Genomic DNA, 21,011 nt, shown 5'->3' with positions numbered 1-21,011 from the left:
CTAAAATTAAAGTATCTTTCAGTATACACTTTAAATTCATTATCCCCAAAAGGAACGTACCATAAACGTGCGTTCATGGTTGATTTGAAAATGGCGCTTCATACTCAGCGACGGCTGACTCAAGCAGTAATCGCTAAAATAAAATGCGACACATTTTTACCGAAAAACCTTTTTTATCATTACGTCCTTCTAGAATTCCGCAATGTAGCATCAGTATTTTTCGCGAAAAATCTGCCGCTGAACCCGCTAGGGAAAGAAATCAGCTATGAATCTCTAAATTTGCTTTGGCCAAAATGCTAAAATGGGTCATAAATATACTCATCAGTTGCTGTGTCGCTGTCTGCGTAGTACCGGATACGACCATTTGGGTTCGAGAGTTTCGAATACCGTGTTTCTACTCGTGTGAACCAATTGTTTTTGTGAAACAAGGATGGCCGCCATCTTTAGGTTATTCGCAGTGTTGTTGAACAATATTTGGGTCTAATTTTGTGATTATTAGTGAATTTGATTCTTTTAAACTGTTATTTTAGTCATTTTTTCATCGGTGATCATAATCTGACCAAAGACTCAAAAGTTTTCAGTTTAAATTGAGTGTAAATGAACGTAATGTTTACGTTTGTATTTATGTTCGTACGTTCGGCTGCTGACAGTTACTGGTAAGGCTAGAAACTTTGTTTTATTTTGAATACTGAAAACATTCTACCATTATTCAATTCAAACATTATTTATCTCTCATCCTCCTCCCTTTCCCAGAGTTTCAATTCATGCCATGTCCATCAAGTCACATGAAATGATTATGACTGTGACATGAGCCTAAAGTCAGTTATTTTCATTATCTGACCTTATTCATGGCAAATGCTTCCAATGTGACTTATTTGCATGATTTACATTGTCAAATTCTGTGCAAATGGCATAATTTGAATACTATTTGTCTCCTATCCATCCTCTTCCCCATATTTCCCCCCAAATGAGGTTCCTTTAACTTTGATCTATGGCAGTGGAAGCACTTGCTGTCATAACATCAATTTTCTTTGATCGCGCTTATACCCAGATTCTCTTGTGAATTCGGAAGTTGCTATGTTTCATGTTTTAAATTCTTAATTTGTCTCACCATTACTGCATTAGGAAAGGCTACTCAAGTCTCCAATTTCTCCACCTTCTCATTTTCCAACTTGTGTACAAGTTCTACTTAAAGCATTCGGAATGAGGTTTCATTCACCTAGTCTGCATTTGAATCTTGGTTACTTACAAATTTCTTTAGATTGCTCCATTATCTGGTGAACACAAAATATCCCAAGGATTTCATGTGTCACAACCAGCAGAAATTAAGTTTGAGAGCTTCCACTCTGACCTAACCTTTCTTACATCTGAGGAAAATGCCTATTTCAATTTCTCCTTCCTACGTCTTTTCATGAGGGATCCTCGTTGATTTCACTACAGAAATTATCCCTCATTCAACTTTCTCAGTAATTATTGATTTTTAGTTCTCACTTTGAGGCCCTGGAAATTAAGTATGGTTCTATTTCTCTTTGTCCCTTCATCTCTCGTTGTCAAGGCACTGAAGTAAGGATTCTTCCTCTATAGTCATCCATTAGAGAAGTTTAACTCTTGATTGAATCCATAGCTATTTTACTCAGAACTTTCAAAGCTGGTGAAATTACATGAATGAGACAGTGACATATGTCAAAATGCTAGTTACCCAAGTGCCCATTCTAACATGTCTTTCTCAATCAAAAGTAAATGTTCCTCTCCAATCAATGAATTTCATCCTTCTCTCCCTAACCATCAATGCTTTGACATCAAGAACGAGCCCTACTCTTCTTTGTTGCACTCATGTAATCCTACCCAGGCTAATTTTCCTTCATAACCTATACAATAATATTTGGTTATCGTGTCAAGTTGATGTCACAGTTAAGATAGAGAAAATCGATTCTTGGGATACAGTAGTTTTCTAGCTTCTCGTATGTTGCTCAAAGCTTTTCCCTTAGGGAAGTTGGCTAATCACATTTCACTGACAAGTGGAAACAGAGGTATTGAATCTACCGTAATCTGTTTTCATCGATTCTTCTGTCATCTATTCTTCATCTTCTAATCCATAGCTTGGGTGTAATTAAAATTGTACTTCACACCAATTCAAGACTGCCTTTAACAATTGGTTCATAATGTGATCATTTTCTACTTTGTGAAATCTCAATCCAATGTTTTTCTGCCCACGGTCTCACTTTGAATCTGGTCCTAATGCTCTCTTAATTTGTTCAGAAATTGTGAAACTCAATTCACACAGGAAATGTCAGTTCGTAATTTAATAACATTTTTGGAGGTTTCAAGCTTTTCCAGTATGTTAGAAGTGATTCAGATTCCTTTTTGTGCACACTGTCTAGCTAGTGACGTAATTTCCATCATTGAGTGTATTTAATATTACCCCATACTTAGCAGCCTCTGTTCGATTCTGAAATGCATACTTTTTTTCATGACAATGACAATAAACGGAAGGCTGCATCCTAGGGAGATGACCCCTCTATTATTTGGCTCTTACATCCAAGTGTGAGAGTGTACAACCAGTACATTAAATCAAGGCGATAATGAGGATTGGAAAGATAGTTGTGTCACAATAAAATGGTAATTTCTTCGGGTGTCGCAGAAATATAAAGTTGCTAGCTCGCAACCTGTCCTCTCTGTTATACTCAAGAATAGAACTTCACACAGCACCACACAGTCGGTGTTATTTGCTGTCACGTTGGTATTCTGGTTATTGGCTCCATAAGTTTGGATTTAATCACAATTTTATTTCACTTCATGACGAGGATTCTCCAAAATTACTCTAAGCTAGAGGTTGAAGCAAAAAAAGCCAATGCATCTATCGTTGATGAGTCAACCTTGTGTTGATTATGCCAACTATTTCACCAATTGCTAGAAATCCTTTGTTCATGCATGAATTTAGAATCAACCTAATCATAATTAGATTACCCTTATGAACGAGTACAGCTAGTGGATGATACACCACTAATTGACATAGTTATGTTAGGCTCTATGGAGCTCTCAGGATTTTAAAAATTGATGGACATAGCGCTGATGACTCATAAGTGCCTACCATGAGGTTTTATCTGCTTTTATTATCATGCCATCTTTGCTTGAAATACTTTAATTACATATTTATGTGTAAACAACAAGAATACTTCATTCAGTCTAAATACTGACGGGCCTGAGTTCCTAGTCGTGTTTTGGTCCCAGTCTGCTCCTGCTAGTCGTAGCTACTTTTGTGATGCATATTCCTTGAAAATTGCAGTAACAACATGCTTACTACCATGTTCAGTCAAGAATTTTAATATGCGCCAGTCTCAGTGACTTTTCGCTGTACGTTAGCAGTCAAACATCAATTCTATAAAAAGACATGTGTTTTTCATTGTTCCAAAGTGAGTTTACAAAAGGCAGATAAAGTAAAGGTGACCATCACACTCTAGTCTTCTTTGATCGGAAAGCTTAAGGAAAGTAGCTTCATCATGAAATGAAAATAATTCATACATTACAAATCTAAGGTACTCAAAGTCTCAAAAAGGGCTCATGTAAATCAAACATATTACGCAAAGTACTTAAAGTCATGACTCCATTTTTTCTCGAAAAATATAATCTAGAACTTTCAGAAAAAAATGAAAGATATTGATTAATATTTTTTGAAATTGAATGCAAAATTAAATTAAAAAGGCAAATGGTTTTTGCTTTTTTCCCTATTAGCAATCAGCTCTCTGTAAATAATTCCAAAAACTGGTAAAATGTCGGTATTAGAAAACCCTTTTTGGCTATTTTTAAATAAAATTTAAGGAAAAGAGTGTTTCAGATCAACTTATTTTTATCATTCGTTGCTACGAGGGTTAGTGTTTTTAGTGCCTGTTGCATCTCCGACCCCTGGAGAAACAGATTAGTGAAATTTCATGGAATATTTCACGGAAATGTCCTATCTTTCAAATTTTTTATCTCACTTGTGCAACCCTGATTAAAGTGCCATCGGTGAGTGAATAATGAAACATAATCTCTGGATTCTGGAGGGAATGGATCCTCCAGTGTCAATACTGTCTCTTCGGAGGTTCTCTGCCGTGCTACGGAAGAACGCCGTAAGAATATTCGAGAGTCGCCAAATTTCCTTCGATCAAATGTTTATTTTTGAGGAAAGCTATGAATATTTTTTGAGAAACTTTCAAGAACTTAAGGTAAAATTGCGAACAAAATTATCCGAAAAATCGGAAGAAAAATAATTACAATATTTCCCGAGAGTTCGCGATTTACCAACGGAAATCTGGCAACTCCTAAAGGTTCATAAGGCGTTCTTCCATAGCACAGCAGAATACTGTCCCTTCGGAGGTACACTAGGAAGAAGGAAGGAACATCGGCTCGGAGCTGAGCCCGTATTTGACTTGAGCGACCGCACCTCCGCTGTGAGGCGCCGCGAGCCGCGGCGTTTTCAAGCGCATTTGCTCGGAAGGAGCCGTCGATAGACAGCCGCAAAGTAATCAGATCTAGCCGGGCAGATACTAAAAACGTGTGTATAAGTGTGATCCGGGACGGAGTTCGAATCGGTGACCTCGAAGCTCCTGACGACCGGAGCGCTGCTGCGTCGCATAACGCGCAACCGTGACTCCTACTCACTGGAAATCGTAGCAACAGAACAGCCGCTATCGGATACATTCCCGTCCGCGCTTTCAACATTTTCCCACTTCCATTATCTCATCGCAGTTTTTATGAACCGCAGGTGGAAGTTGTTTCACCCTCCCATAAATTGCCTCAAAAGCTAACGACCTCTCCTCCCTCCCTCGCCGCCCGAAAATAATAGTAAATCGGCCGTGGCCGGAACTAGGAACTTGGTGTGGGTGTGTGTGTGTGGGGGGGGGGGATGTCCTGGAAAACCGGAAAACAAATCGTAAGGGGGGATTTGTGGGTTTCCTTCAGCTGCGAAGGGGGTTTACGGGGTTTCAGTGGCTCCAAGGGGGGTTTAGGTTGCCCCCCCCCCCCTCCGGTAAATTTTGTCTAATTGAGTCGTCTCAGGAGCAAAAAGCTGTTCTCACTGAAAAAATCGATCCAATCAAAATTTCAAAGGTGAATATCTGTCACACATCAACCCAGCAAAATATGTCACATTTCTTGGGATGGAATAAATAAATCTCTAGGGGGCTATGCCGGCCCCCCGTTCCCATCCCCATGTCATCGCCGCCAATTGAATCCCCCAAGAAGCAAACTGCCTCAGTGAAACGACTTCTAGCTAGTGTGCTTACGGAAGTCTAGTAAAGCGTGAAGCTCAGTAGGGGGGGGGGGGGGGGGGCACTGTAATACTTCTGGACCACGTGCAAGACCGGATTGCTCACCCCGCCAAAGAGGCAGTTCACAGGCCTCGTACCCCCTTCCCTTTCCCAAAGGTGGCCCTTTGCGAGCCCCATATTCAATTCCCTAAAATGTAGCTAACCTCATTATTCCAGGCCGACAGTAATGACCCATTTACTGTTGTTTACGAAAGCTCTTCGTATCAAGGAATCCCTCTGCAGTCTCTTCGGGGGGGGGGGGGGGGGGGGGCTAAAGTTCGCCCATGCCCACGTGGTTCAGCTCTAAATATTTCTGCGCAGCGGAAATTGGCGCGGAGTTGAACCAATGTCTCTTTGACCGTTTTGACTGTTTTTGGTTTCACCAAATCCAGGTCAGTTAGCTGTCAATTAGTCGACTCAATACTGAGGGCTCGTGTCATATTAAGATTCCCCAATGGAAGTATTGCCTTGGTTTTCATGAAGGTTATATTCACGTTTCGGACTCGTCCAATTTGGAGAGGCCGCAAAAATATTATGTGAACATTTTGCCCGCGTGTGCTCATAAAATATTGGAAATTGATTATAATTTCTCAGGAATTACTTGGTCCATACTGCCGTGCTAAGGAAGAACGCCGTAAGAACATACGCGAGTTGCCACATTTCCTTCGATAAAATGTTCATTTTTGAAGGAAGTCAAGAAAATTTTTCCTTGAAATTTTCAGGATCTTAAGGTGAAATTGCAAACAACATTATCTGAAAAATTGGAAGACAAATATTCATAATGTTATCAGGAAATTCGTGTTTTATGAATGGATATTTGGCAACGGCTGAGGGTTATTACGGGGTTTTTCCTTAGCACGGGAGCCTAAGTTTGAGCGAACGTTCCCCAACGTCGTCGACGCTCGACGTGCAACGTGCTCGCAGTGTCTGTCGAGGGCGACTCTCTCGGCCCGTTTCGCAACTGTTGCAATGTTTGTCGGCCGCCTCGCATCATCCACCGTTTTCTGTTCGTAGCTTGAAAATCGATGTCGGCGGCTATTTGCGGCGCGCTCTGGCGCTCCCTCCCGCCATCCCGTGACGTCACACTCTCTCTCTGGTGGGGGATTTGTTGTCACGGCAACGCTGTGTTGTATCTCGCGGAGGGGTTTCGCTCGACCCCCTCCACTGGCCCCTCCCCCCCCCCCCTTCGCCTCTAGTAGGAAATGTATTCATCTTCATTTATTTACTCTCGTTCACAACTCCAACTCCGCCGGGCAATAGCAGGAGCTAGCCGCCCATGCGAATGTGCCGAGTATCATCGTCGTATATCTCCTTAGCTCTGCTAGAGCGTCGAGCAGTGCGCCTTTGTCCGACGCAGTAACTACTTCTTATGTTTCAATCGCACAGCCCGTGCCCATGTAAATGGGGCGTCCATTTTGATCGAGCCCTAGTCATATTGAGCACGGACATGCGCGATGTCACCTGAGGTTTATTACCTCCTCGCAATCCGTCATGAGCTCGTCGAAGAACTTTGTTGTCGCGCTTGAGATTCTCGTTTACCATCGGGGAAGGGATCTTAGTTCATGGGAGAAAATGTCTCGGCAAAGTCGGTTCCATCGCATCGCGCACAATTATTGAAATTTGGGTTTGTACCCCAGAATGCCCCCTGGTATTCAGAAGAATAAGTTGATGCATTTATTGCCGAAGGAGATTTCACCTGAATTCCACATTCGCATTGCAACTTTGCATTTTTGCCTTTCGTCACGCGCACTTCTATCAGTTTGTGGTTCAGGTGAATGAACTAAAAATGTTTACATTTAGCACTCATCTAAAATCTGAAACTTTTGCTTATATCCTAGATTATGGAACGCTCTTTCGACTCAAAACAATGCGGAGAACAATGGAGAAATATGCTCAGTTGGGTTTGAACTCAACCTGCAACTATTTGAACTCCGCGGTAGGCCGGATTGCATACGCTAGATTTTGCAGGCGAGATCTTAGATCTGTCCGCGGCCTGCACGCGATAAACAGCTCTCGGGGTACTGACTGGTGCGATCTGTGTTTTCCTCGAAACCATGCACCCCGGCCTACCGCAGAGTTAAAATAGTTACATGATGTGTTGAAACCCAACTTTGTACATGTTTCCATTGTCTTACGCCCAGCTCTTATACTATCGCAGAAGCCGTGGGCGGGTCCTAGAGTCTGCCCGCAAAATCGAGTGTATGCAACCCTGCTCACTGCGGAGTTAAAATAGTTGCATGTTGGGTTCGAACCTAACCTCGATTATTCATCCATTGCTTTGCGCTCTGCGCATTATTCAAATGCCGAGTTTATCCGTCGGAAAGGCATCTGAGTTGATTTGTAATGTTTTTTCTCTGATGGCTAAGGAGCCTAGAGGAGGTTATACGGAATATTCTTTGATTATTCCAATTCCAGTTGAGGTCAGGTGCGATAGAACTCTCACGACTCAAAACGGCAGGCGAACTATGAACTCCAAAATTATATTCAGAGTGATTTATCATCGCAATTGTCACGACCCGTTGTTGGTAAAGCACGTTTTTAACTTGGTTTTTGCATAAATTTAGTAATTTTTTTTTTTTTTTTTTTTTTTTGTTAGAACGCTCTTGTTTGAACGTTCTTGGCCGTTTCGGTTAACTATTGGAATCTGAAGATTGGCAGTGACATTTTTCGTTTTCGAAGGTTGGCTGTTCTTTTGGGTCCAAAAGAGCTCCATTTTTCGACTTGTCTGTGCTCTCCCTATGTAGACACTCTACTCCAGTCGATGATAAGACCTTTTGAAGCCTTCTGAAACAAGTTCCTGAGGAAGTTAAAATCAGTATATCTAGAGCGCGTATGTATATGTATAAGCGGGCCTACGAGCATGAACAAGCGCCAGTGAACGTGTATTCAATTATTCGATGGAAATATGATTTAACCATTTTAAGAACTCGGAATATTCATTATCTCCGAATGAATTATTGAGTCGTTCACTGAGAGCTTTGATGTTTGTCGCGGCGAGAAATCTACCTCAGTGTAACGCAAGTTCCGCCACGTCAGGCACTGCACTGCCGTGCCAAGGAAAAACGCCGTATGAGCCTTCAGACGTCGCCAAATTTTCCTCGCTAAATGCTGAATTTGCGGGAAAAATTGTGAATATTTTTCCCCAAAATTTTCAGACCATTTTGTACGCAATTTAATCTAAAATATCTGAAAATTTCAAAGAAAAATGTGCATGAATGTCGTCAAAAATACATGTTTTATCAAGGGAAATCTGGCAACTCTTGAATGTTCATACGGCGTTCTTCCTTAGCACGGCAGTGCACGTCTGTTACTCGTTTCCTAACCGTCCGGATGAAATGAGCACTTTTCCGATGAATCCGTCATGAACACTTTTCGTTATTTCCGTTGGGTTTGGAAAAAAGGTCATAGATCTTGGTTTACTCGTGCCATTATTAGTTTCATCTATTTTTGTTTTCGGCCGTCGGTCGAGCAATTATGACAATTACTCAAGAGTGATAACACATGTAAAAATGGCGGCGGAGTGATAACCCTAGAAAAAATAGCGATAAGGTGGATTTGTGGTGAAGGCGGAAACATTCTGTTCTTCCGGTTATCTCTTCTTCAAAATCGCATTATTACTTTTTGTTACATATGCTCTCTCCATCCCAACAAAAGAACAGTCTCCATCGCGATGTTTTAGAACTGTCCGTAATTTTTCTCTCTTTTCTTTCTATGTCTTATTTCCTCCAGGAGGGATTCTATAGACCCGCAATGCTAGCGCCGGTCGTTTGGTTGAGGTGTTTCTGCACGATCGGATTTTTATCGAGCTATTTTTGTATAGTTAGATTCGCCTCCGCAAAAAATCAGGATTCGGAAAAATTATGAAATCAGGATTTAGCAGTCAAAAATCTGAAAAAATCAGGATTTCCCGAAACGAATGTTGCCAACTTGAAAAATCGCCACTGCTGACGACTCGGCGTGAGGAAAGTTGAGAGCTGATTCGTCGCCGTGGAGACGTTATGAAGCAGGGAAGTTTTGCACGGTCATAAACGATAGCAGGCTGACAGATCGGAATAATTAATTGATTTCATTCATTCGTTAGGAACTGGGAGGGCGGCAGACGGGCGAGGAGGAGGCGGGGAGGCAGAAATTCAACTAGGCGAGCATGCGTCGGGTAGCATAGGTCAAGAGGAAAGAGCCAACAAAGCTATCCTCATACCGAAAGCTCGCAAAAAACCATCCGCGCATAGAAGCAAGTCGACCGCACCAGCACCTTCCAATAACCGGGGCAGAGAGGAATGAAACTTTTACGTGAGTCAGGGATTTGCGATTTAAGTACTTCGTTGAGGTAAAAGTCTGCTGGAAGCATGATGGCCTCACTGATTTCCTCCGAAACAAACTCCCGAGCTCAAAAAAAACTCTAGGAGTAAAAGCCGTCATGAAGGGGATCCCCTGGGCTACGCTGAGAGTTTGCCTCTATCTCAGGGTGTCTGGTATTTTTTCGTTTCAGGAAATCCTCATTTTTTCTGATTTTTGACTGCTAAATCCTGATTTCATAATTTTTCCGAATCCTGATTTTTTGCGGAGGCGAATCTAACTATACAAAAATAGCTCGATAAAAATCCGATCGTGCAGAAACACCTCAACCAAACGACCGGCGCTAGCATTGCACAAAAGCACTGAAAAATTATTGCATTTTACTACTGGTGTGCAGAATTTTTTGAAATGTACCGTAATTAGTACTGATTTTTGGCCAGCCATCAGTTTGAGTAGTAACCCTGCTCTAGCAGTAGAAACCGAGATTTGCTCTACGTTGGGCTCCAACAGTCTTCCGAACGGTCAAAAGCTCGCTGACCAATCAGGGAGCGACATAGACATGGCACCACTTTCCCTGCTTAGGTACTCTGGTGTATTGGCGTCAGTTTATTACGAATGTGTCATTCATAAATCGTAAACCAATTTATGAGCCTTAAAACCCGAGTTTTAGATTCCAGAGCGTCTGGATTAAGAGAGTATGGTCAGAGCGTTTCATGAAGGCTTAAGGACCGAAAAGAGTGTACATACAAGACAAGAACCACCCATTTCAATCAATAGGATCGGTCCATACTCTGTATGTCTTTTTTTGTCTGTCGCTTTGTCTATCAACTTCGATAATCAGTTCGTTGTTAAAGTGCGAGTCCCCGTCAGCATGTTTGAACAGCGGCAATGAGGACTGCGTCGTTGATTGAGGCCAACGGCACCGAGTTCATAGCAGTGGCGTGGCGTGCTTTGCTATATATCGATTGATCTGTCATTTAAACCTATGGAAAAGGATCGATTAACAGGGTGTTCGCAGCGAACGCCTTGATAATCGATTCTTTACCATAGATTTAAATTACATAACAATCGATATATCGCAATTCACGCCACGCCACGCCACTGGTTCATAGTTGAGCTTATTAAGAATATTGTCGCCTGTCGATCCAACGATTTTGAGGCCTGAACACGTCCGCTTTTAACTTAAAACGACTTCCTTTCAAAATTACGATTTCGGAACTTTCAGTCACATGGCTTCGGTTTTTCTCACATTTTCTGTTAAGTTAAATGATGTTTCTCAGAAGTTTCTCAGAGCAGTCGTACCAGAGGTGGGGTCCAGCAATGTGGCAACTGGCTTTCCTCCATTTAATCCTGTGTTGAATAATCGATTCTTGCCGAAGCACCTACCCCCTCCGAGAATCGATACATCTCAGTAGTTTTAAATGGAAAAAAGCAATGTTGCCAGTTTGCTGGATCCGCCAATGAATCGTACCATTATTAGCTGAATTTTGAGTTTTCAACACCAAGGTCCCTTATTCTTCCCTCTTAGTGCTCATTTATTGACATTCATACTAAGAGCACGTATTCCTCTCAAGAAACTTCAATCAGTACACAAAAAATCACAATCTGAATTGAAAATAATAAAAAAAATGAATTAATCGGTATTATAATTTAAGAAAAAATACCACATATTTTGAACTTGAACGTAGATGAGCGAAAGGAACACGAAACAAATAATATCAGGAGTTACGACGAGGAAGAATCTGGAGACTAAGAAACAAACAGCCTTTCTTAATTAATCTCACTCTTAATTAATTAATCGATAAAAAGGTCATGATAAAAGATGGTCCGAGCATCGACAGAAATAATTTATCGGCAAATATTACTCTACGCCCAGGAAAGCAGTCGGATTTAATCCAACAATGAGAGGCTCGTACTCTTGTTTTCCTCGGATTCCAAAATAAGGAGGGTCCTTGTTCCAGCTCCACTCTCTCCCTCCTAAATGCCGGCGACGAAGAAAAAGTTGGCGCTCTGCGGACTGAATTGATAGACAAAGCAATGGACCAAGAAGATACAGCGAGTATGGAGCGATTCTATTGGTTGAAATGGGTGGTTCCTAAAAACTAAGGATCGAGAAAATGATAAACCAACTACAGGGTATCTTCGGTTGCCGTTAGTTAGTCAATTACCCACCTTATTTGTCCGTTGCAGCCACCCGCTTCCACCAATAGGATCCCTCCATGCCCCTTTTGTCTTCTTTGCCTATAGCCTTGTCTATAGATTTCAATGATCGGCCCGCTGGCGGCTTTAGAAGCGCGCGTGAAACGGAACGTTCAAATCGTGCATCCGCATAATGGAGAATTTGCACACAATTTTTTTCGCTTCATCTAAGAGTGCTTGAAAGCTGATGTCACAGTATTTTTTATAAATTGTTACTGATATTGGAAATAGCATAAAATAGATTTAAAAGTGAGGAAATGCACCGCCTAGTGACGTCATCTGACGGCATTTCCCATTTAAATACATGTGTTTTAGAAAATCGGATAATTTTGCCGTATCTCCTCCAATATTTGTTCAATTTATGAACCAAGTGCACCCTTGTAGTTAACTCACAATCAGTAGTTTCCACTTAAACATGACATTCATCAAACACTGGAAAAAAAACACATTGGATCTAGAGTCCAGACTCTTGAAAACATTGACAAGAAAAAATACGCTTGATTCAATCAGATTTAAGCTTAAATCAAAAGGAAATCCGCTCAAATTGAGGGGCTTGGTTCTTGATTTAAGCAAAAATCCGATTGAATCAAGAGTATTTTTTCTTGTCGATGTTTTTAAGAGTCTGGACTTCAGATCCAATGTGTTTTTTTTCCAGTGAATAGACACCTGCAAATTCTCCATCGTCGAAAAGTATTTTGGGCATTTCCGATGTGCTCAATTTGACCTTTAGGTATTGCACCGTCCAAAAGCCTGGACGGTTTTCTTTACTCTCGGGTGCGACAGCCCTATTTGACTCCTCGAGACGACCTATGTGCGAGCTTTTCAGGTTTTGTTTCTTATGACGTGACGGATCACGGAGTGCGTGCAGCGTGCACTCGTAGCCAACTCGCCCGAGACTCATAAACGAGCGCGTTTAATGTCGACTTATCGATCGATTTCTAATCTCTGTGAACGCTCAACGCTATTCCCGTCTTACAGATTAAAGCCAGTGCTCTCAAATCTCACAGCTCATTCAAGTAAAAGAGATCATACTTTTTGCGTAACGAGAATAGCCGTCTTAGTGCCAGCGTGCCTTCTGGCCCCGATCATCTTCTTTGGAAAGAACAATAGATTTGTAAAATTTCTACTAATAATTAATGCTGGTTCAACTTGACATGATTTCAAGATTGGATACCAACACTTCGTTGCCGCTGATCTGCTCTCGTGTAACCTGGATTCCCGCTGGATGGTTTTTTCTTCCTATTTTCCCCCATTTGAATCCGATTTAATAGCATCAATACCTACTCTGCCGTGCTGAGGAAAAACGCCGTTTGAACATTCGAGAGTTTCCAAATTTCCTTCGATAAAACGTTTCTTTTTGAGGAAAGTTATGAATATTTTTCTTTGAAATTGTCATGAGCTTCGGGTAAAGTTGCGAACGAAATTACTTGAAAAATTGGAAGGAAAATATTCACAAGTTTACCAGGAAAGTCGTGTTTTATCATAGGAAATTTGGCAACGCCTGAAGGTTCATACGGCGTTCTTCCTTAGCACGGCTCACACGGCTGTACTGGTGACGTGACGGCTGAATCACCCTGTCGTAGATTTTCTCTCCAGAAATGTGAAGGTAGTGCAGGAATTTCGTCAGGAATTCCTAGGTAGAATAAAAAAAAAACAAATGTATCACTTTTTTTGTCTCTTCAGTTATTTATTTTTTTTTACACAAATTCATTTCATTCGTAGAAATTTTCGTTGTCTTTGTCAAAGATTTGGGAAACATATCAAGAAGTCTGCTTCCTCGATTAAGTACGTTCAGAAAGCTTTATTTGCAGTTGTTTTATCACTTACTTTCTTTGTCTTTCTGTCACGTGTACATCAAACTTGAGTTTGAGCTTTCGGGCGTCGCCAAATTTCCTGCAATATCTTGCCGACTCGGGGGAATTTATGAGAATATCGAGGTAAATCCAACAGATTAAATCACGAATGACATATTCTGAAAGATACAAAGAAACATTTCTTGACTTTTCCAGAAAAGTTATTTTATGCGAAGAAATTTTGGGGTTTTGCGTCGTCATTTTCACATCGGTATTTCGATGCACCCGTCACGTCGGATTTTCGCGTGCGGAAAATTTCGAATGTTTATCGCTGATAAGTTAGGTATGAGTAATGCTATTTCATGCGGAACATTTTAGGTTAAAGTGGAGGCAGTCGCTTTTACGCGGCTCCTGTCTCTGATTCTGCCACTCTGCCGCACGTTCCGCGTACAGTACACTTGACCAAATATTAGTTCGGAAATAAATACACTTTGTTTTCTGATAACGAGGAGTCTTCTCCATACGTTGAATCGTTCAACAGAGGAGCTCGGTGTTGGTTTTTGATGCTCGAGTAGCCGGCTTTCCTGGACGGTCGATTTTGCGAGTTGGCAACACTGTTTTCATCGGTTTATATCCATTAAAAATATCGATTCAGGGCGAGGCTTGCCTGACCAAGAATCGATTGTTGTACATACTTCTAAATGGATCGTATTCGATAATGGTTCGATGTATCGTTTGGTTCGAAACAATAGAACATAACCGCAATCCAAAATTTTAGGATATTCGTCAGAAAAGCTGAAAATTTACTAAATGAAAATTTCACTATTGTTGGCTAATTGGACTGCATTTTGTAATTTGGAACTATAAATTCTGGCCCGGTTTAAAAACAACGTATGTGCCAATGGTTTCCCTTTGCACATAAGTGTTTTTTCAGATGAGCCGGAATATATAGTCCCAAATTGCAAAATGCAGTCCAATTAGTACTCATACGAATCAAAAATTTATCACAAAAAACCCGTTTCGTCAGATTACTTGGTTGACTTTTGAGGCTATGTTCATGTTTTGAACCAATCGATATCGATACAATCTCATCCGTTTGATGTATCGAATACAATTTATGGAGAAAAAGCAGTGTTGTTAACTTTGAAGAATCGCCACTGATCCCCTCTCTTGATGTGTCTCGACAAAAACGATTCGGCTTCTGAGAACATGGTGAGGAGTTTATTTTTAAGTGGAGTCATGTCGTCGGATGTACTGTATTCGGTACAGCACGGTACGACACGTTACTGTACGGTACGCTAAGGCGACCGTAGGCTGATTTTCAATTAATTACTGCAATCCCGGTTGTTTTTTATCAAGGCAGGCATCCAGCACCCGCGAATTTCTTCTGTTTCAAGCGCAAGTGACTTATGACCGAGATGTCCCGGGTTCCAGTCCCGGTCAGGTTTGACGAAGAAGGTTTCCCAGGAAGTTTCGATGGTCTCAGTCAGATCTTGTCACTTTTGAGAGGCATTATTGCTCGTTCTCGTTCCCTGATTCCTTATTTAGCTTTCTTCTTCTCACTTCAGTTTCGTTTGTTGGGCCTTAGTTGACGATTGAGGACAAAAAAAAACAACCTATGCGTCAAAAAATGTTCCGCCCACCCCTAATTCTTTTAAAATGATCTTTTCTCTGGTAATTTCAGTCAATTTAAACGCACTTTTCCCAGATTTTTGCCAGCCTCCCCCTCATGCAAATCCTGTTCAATTAAAACGATTTTACCTTTCGTTCCCTCTCACAAAGGTTCGTTCAAGTCCTTTTTTTACACGGATCTTGGATTTTCTGATAGGGGCACCTCTCCCGTACCTTGCGGAATCGGAGAAGTGTGTTTGAGTAGCGTGGCGTACTATACGATATCTATATCGATTGGTCGATTGATCTGCCAATTAAACCTATGGAAAAGGACCAATTAGCCGGGTGCTCGCAACCAACACTTTAATAATCGATTCTTAACCACATCTTCAAATGGGGGAATATCATATCGATAATCGATCATTCGCGCTTCGAAGACTCCGGACGGAGCGGCGAGCAGTGAATCATCGATTATCGATTTTTCCCCATTTGAAACTATGGTAAAGTATCGATTATCAAGGCGTTCGTTGCGAACACCCTATTCATCTATCCTTTTCCATAGATTTAGATGGCAGATGAATCGATATAATGCAAAGCACGCGACGCCACCGGCGGCGAGACGCTAGCGGCAGAAATAGAAAGTGAAGCGGAAACGCGCGCGCGGCTTTTCTCGATTCGCCCAAATCGAAGACAAACAAAATACTTAACCTCTCGGGGGAGATCTGAACTGGATACCTTCCCGATCGTGGCGCCCGGCCAAACGGCAACGGCCCACCCCGATTCGTTGAACCTGGGCTCCGTTTCCACGGCCGAAGCCGAAGATCAAAACGAAGCGGCTCGCCGGCATCCTCGCCACGCGATTGGCCGGATTTCGATACATCGTTCCATTTTGAGCTTCTATTTTGATCGTGGGAACGGAGCTCTGGACTCTCTGTGTTCTAGCGCATTCTGTCCTAGTGCCCATTTCGGCACCGGCGGTGCGACGCATCTTTCCTAAAGATTCATAATTCCATGGCCGAAGCGCAAAATCACGTAGGTCCACTGCGATGTTTCAAAATTTCCGTTGTTTAAAAAAAAAATTGCGAAAAGGAATAACAGGGCTGCCGCTGTCAGGAAAAACCGGGAAATGTCAGGGAAAATGACGAAAATGTCAGGGAAAATTTGTTAAAATTCATTTGCTTTCCAGAATGGGTTTGAGATTTCGAACAAGAAATTTTGCCTGAAAACTATTTTCAATTATGCCTTCTTAACCATTGTGTCAGGGAAATGCCAGGGAATTTAATTTACTAAATTCTGTGGCAACCCTGGAATAAGTCAGCCTTACAGCTTTGAAATTTTTACAGCATAGTCTACTAACAGAGAGGGAAAATCAAGGACATTTTTCAAGAAACTACTTTGACCAATTTTTTAAAGGGGAAATGGAGTATAGCAGAAAGTATGATACGTCGCGAATGGAGATACGTGGTTTTGCTCTGTGGTCATCGATTGGAAGTACGGAACCCACACCGAGAAACTGTTTCGGAAACTTCGGTGCAGAATTATTTTGAAATAGCTGTGTTCAGTACTTATTTTTCTTGTAGGCGCTCCTACATTATTTTCATTTTCCTCCTTCATTTTCTTTTTCTTTTTTCTCTTTTTGTCCCTGTTTCATCTTGAAGGCCAGGCGTGGAAACTCTCCAAATTGATACTCTGCCATGGAGTATCACGAATAGTCATTAGTCGGTTGCTTTGAACTCTGCCGCACGTGGGAAAACTGGGGTGCATCATGAAAGCACATGAGGGGAGATTGAGGTTATGTTTTTGTTTACACTTGAACGGCAGAGTGATTTTGTGGCTGCGTCATTAGATGCGTTGTTAAAGTCCACAACTGCCCAACGAAAATTACCCGCTGAGCGTTGAGCTCAACGAAAGCGTTGGTAAATTCTGGTGGATTTACCCGTTTTCCAAGATGGCTGCTCAGCAAAATGCCCAACAGCTCAGCGAGGTTTTTGGCTGCTGTGGACCGCTGCCGAGTTTGCTGGATTGTTGTAATGTTATTGTTTACATCCATAACCGCCATTTTTTCGCATTTCTTCGCCACAAGCATCCACAAGTTCGTCACCAGACTGACTTGCAATTGCTTATAATCGTTAATTGCGTCAATTTCGTAATAATGTGGGTGTTAATAAGATTTTTAAATGTTAAAAATCTTAAATTTCAATAAAACTTAACCTCCAAATCCGCAGAATCCCACGGGAATTTAACAACGACACCTCGATTTTCTCCCGTCTGTTGAGCTGAAGTCGTCGTTGAGATGACGTCAATCCCGCTAAGATTCGGCCATTTTTGTTGGGCAGCAAAAGTAATTTAACAGCGCACCTATTGGATGTGTATCGTTGTTCGATGACTTCATGCAGTTGCATGGCATTCACGCCAGCGTGGTCTAGTGCGCGTGAATGTTTTTCGCAGTCGAAATTTCCCATGCGTAGAGGTTATTAATTGATTTATGATTTATTAATAATAATTAATAATTAATTTATATTCATGATGTAACACAATAATCACTCACCGCCGAATTTGGACAGGTGGCTATGTTTTAATGTCTTTTTTAGATCCATACCGCGAATGTATGTTTCGCAGGCAATCAGTCAAAATCAGGTATTTTATCAAATGCCTAGGCAGATAGTAAAATTATCTTACTTGAACTGAAGTCGTGATTCTTTTGCTACTTTTAGAATGAATAATTCTTTACCTATTTTGGATATAATTAACCGTAAGAATGTGCATCGCACGGTGGTATCTATAATGATCTTTAGCTCATAAAGCGAGTCAAAACTTCCAATAATGCATACATTTTTCAATCTACAACCTACAAAAAAGTAGAAAGTGGTTTGATGATGAAAAAATGGATTTAAATACCGTCTGAATTCGCACTTGAAATGTTGAAAGGTCGGATTGGATCGTTGGGAAGTTGATTATAAAATCCTAGGATTCGGACGGAAATCCGGCAAGTGATAACTTGCGGGATGCAAGGATGCTTTCGCCGTCACTCGCTTTTAAATTGACGCAATATTTTCAGTTTTATTTTCGAGGCGTGAGTGCGATCAGACTTCGGAAATTCGTAATAAAATTACAAATTGTCAATATATGTTGAGTTTTCGTCTTTCGAGACACACTAAAAACACGTGGTCCGCGAGTTATATTAAGCTGGCGCATACCAGCTTTATTTAAAGGTCTACGAATACATATTAAAAAAAGAATCCGACGTCATATTGAAAAAAGAAAGAAAATCGAGCGTCAACTCACAATTAGCCAAAGATAGGAGATACGTATTCAGGCCCCGGTTTTTTACTTTTTCCCCGAATCTGAGCGATTATCGGTATCGCGAGTTAACGCCTTGCGCCATCGCGCCTTCAATTTTGCAGACGCAACACGGACATCCATGAAGCATGAATAGTTGTTTCTCTCCGCCGTCACCAACGCGCATCCTTTCCCTTGCTCTATTTCCATGCTGCGTTGGTGCCGTTTGTCTTGTTTGAGGCAGCGCTTCAAGGGCCACGCGAGCAACCCAATCGGGCCTCCTTTTTTAATGCAACTTTTCTCCCGAATCCGAGCGGCACCTGGTTGGCAGCATAGGTGTATAAACGCCAGTATGTTACCGAAAAGGTGAACCTTTTATACCACCTATGAAAATAAACAGATACCCTTTTCGCACACACGACACGGCACGGTCCAGATGCAGAGTGGTCCACGATTGCGGATTCTCCACGAGGACCCCTCAGGAATACGTCTAGCAGCAGTAGCCGGTCGCAGTTAGAGTCCCTTTATACTGAGAGTCAAGACAATTTGTATCCATTTCTGATTGGTTCCCGTATTTTAGGCCTCCACAGCGTCACAAACGGAATAAAGATTACATTTTCACCAATTGCAAAGATTATAATCTGGAATGGACCAGGGAATTACGGGTTCGGCAAGGAACAAACGGAATGAGAGGAGGAACGGAGAAAGGCATTTGAGAATGGGCCGATCAAAGATTACGAAGAAGTTCAATTTCTGTAATCTTTATTCCCGTTTGTGACATCCATGAGCCAAATTGTCTTGACTCTCAGTATAAAGGGACTCTAGTCGCAGTCAGTCAGTTCGGGTCACTCCCGGGTGAAGTGGGGGGGGGGGGGAGGGGGGGCTCCCGGTCCGCCGGGCACCCCTACACGCGCTGCGGCGTCCGTAAGGAGGAATAGAACTGAAACCCATGTTCCCGATCACTAGCCGGCCACGTTTTGCGGCCCCATCGAGAAACGGCGTGTTTGCACGAGGTTTCCTCGCGGGATCCACGAGGTTCTTCCGTCGCGCGGTTCGGTCACCGATAGCGCCCAAGTCGGCTCGGCAATTCGTCGCTCCTCGTGATTTACGTGCGCATCTCCGTTCCCGCATGAGCCCCGCGAAGCACCGGGATATACGGAGAACAGGGTTCACGCGGAAATGGAGTTACGCCCTCACGCCGGAAGAGCCGCGAGTTTACCTAGTCGGAGCCTCTCGCTGCCGCGCGTCGCACTGTGGTTCGGAACTCGCGGATAGGAGGAAATGAGCCGGTTATGGCTCAGCGTTCACGGGGGCCTCGCTTTCGGTTTTTGGGTCCCTGAGCTCAAATTAAATGTCGTATTTTCGTCATTCCGGCCAAGTTAATTTCGAACCCCCCTAATTTTGAATTATTTATCTACTTATTCCACGTTTGCTCTGCCGTGCTAAGGAAAAACGCCGCATGAGCCGTCAGTCGTTGCCAAGTTTCCCTCGATAAAAACTGAATTTACCGGAGAGATTGAGAATATTTTTTGCCGAAATTTTCGGACAATTTTTTTCGCGATTTAATCTAAAATATCTGAAAATTTCAAAGAAAAATTTGCACGGATGTCGTCGAAAATACTCGTTTTATCGAAGGGAATTTGGCTACTTTCGAGTGTTCGTACGGTGTTCTTCCTTAGCTCGGCGGTGTTGACCGTTGTGTGTCGTTGCGCGGCGAGCGGACGAAAGCGCGTATGAACCCATCGGCTCCCCCCGGAGTTAGGCGGTTGGAGGTTGGCGCTCCTTTCGTCACTGCCGCCTCCGCCCGTGCCCCCCCCCCCTCCCCCCACGGCCCCTTCTGGTCGTGTCTCACGTTTGCTTCCTCTGGCTGCGTTGCTGCTGCCTACTCGGGGTCTTCTTGCTCTCTCCTCGCTCCCTCTCCGTTGGCACTCGGCACTGCAACCTAGTTGCACTCGGCGGGGAACGGAACTAGACGAAGCTACGAGAACGAGCGAGCAAGTCGCTTGCACTCTGCAATGTGCACTCGCCGTCGGTTCCGCGACCCGCGCCCCGCTCCCAGTTCTACCTCCCGTCAGCTCTGTCGCGGACTCGCTCTGCCGTGCTCAGGAAGAGCGCCGTATGAGCCCTCCGGCGTTGCCAAATTTTCTCTGATAAAACACGAACTCCCCGATAAACATATGAATAATTTTCCTCCAATTTTTCGGATAATGTTGTTTGCAATTTTACCTGAAGGTCCTGAAAATTACAAGGTAAAATATTCATAACTTTGCTCGAAAAGTAAACATTTTACTGAAGGAAATTCGGCAACTCTCGAATGTTCATACGGCGTTCTTCCTCGGCACGGCAGTACTGCCAACCGGGGCCCGTGCTTTCCAGTCCATCTGGGCTGGAACAAAATGCCCAATTATCCGATTCAACGCCACAATGCAAAATGCCCAGAGATGGAGCTCGTATGTGGTAAGGATCGGCTTCCTGCACCGTGGAAATGCTCAATGGAAGGGTTTGGATGGCAAGGCGCCTGAGTGCGTGCAGTTTTTGAAAAAAT

The 21,011-nt window shown here is 42.6% G+C and overlaps 1 protein-coding gene across 1 annotated transcript in view; it reads left to right on the top strand.

Moving 5' to 3' along the window:
• The first annotated feature begins 395 nt into the window (after positions 1-395).
• upSET (SET domain-containing protein upSET) overlaps positions 396-21,011 on the top strand; it is a 50,368-nt gene continuing 29,752 nt past the window's right edge. Inside the window, exon 1 of the mRNA XM_019045133.2 lies at positions 396-656. The gene's annotated coding sequence lies outside the window, so the exon portion shown is untranslated. The remainder of the gene's footprint in view (positions 657-21,011) is intronic.

The sequence above is a fragment of the Bemisia tabaci genome, chromosome 2 (assembly GCF_918797505.1).
Source record: "Bemisia tabaci chromosome 2, PGI_BMITA_v3".
In the NCBI taxonomy this organism is placed as follows: Eukaryota; Metazoa; Arthropoda; class Insecta; order Hemiptera; family Aleyrodidae; genus Bemisia; species Bemisia tabaci.
Note: the sequence above shows the minus strand (reverse complement) of the source record. Positions and strands in the feature narration are given on the sequence as shown.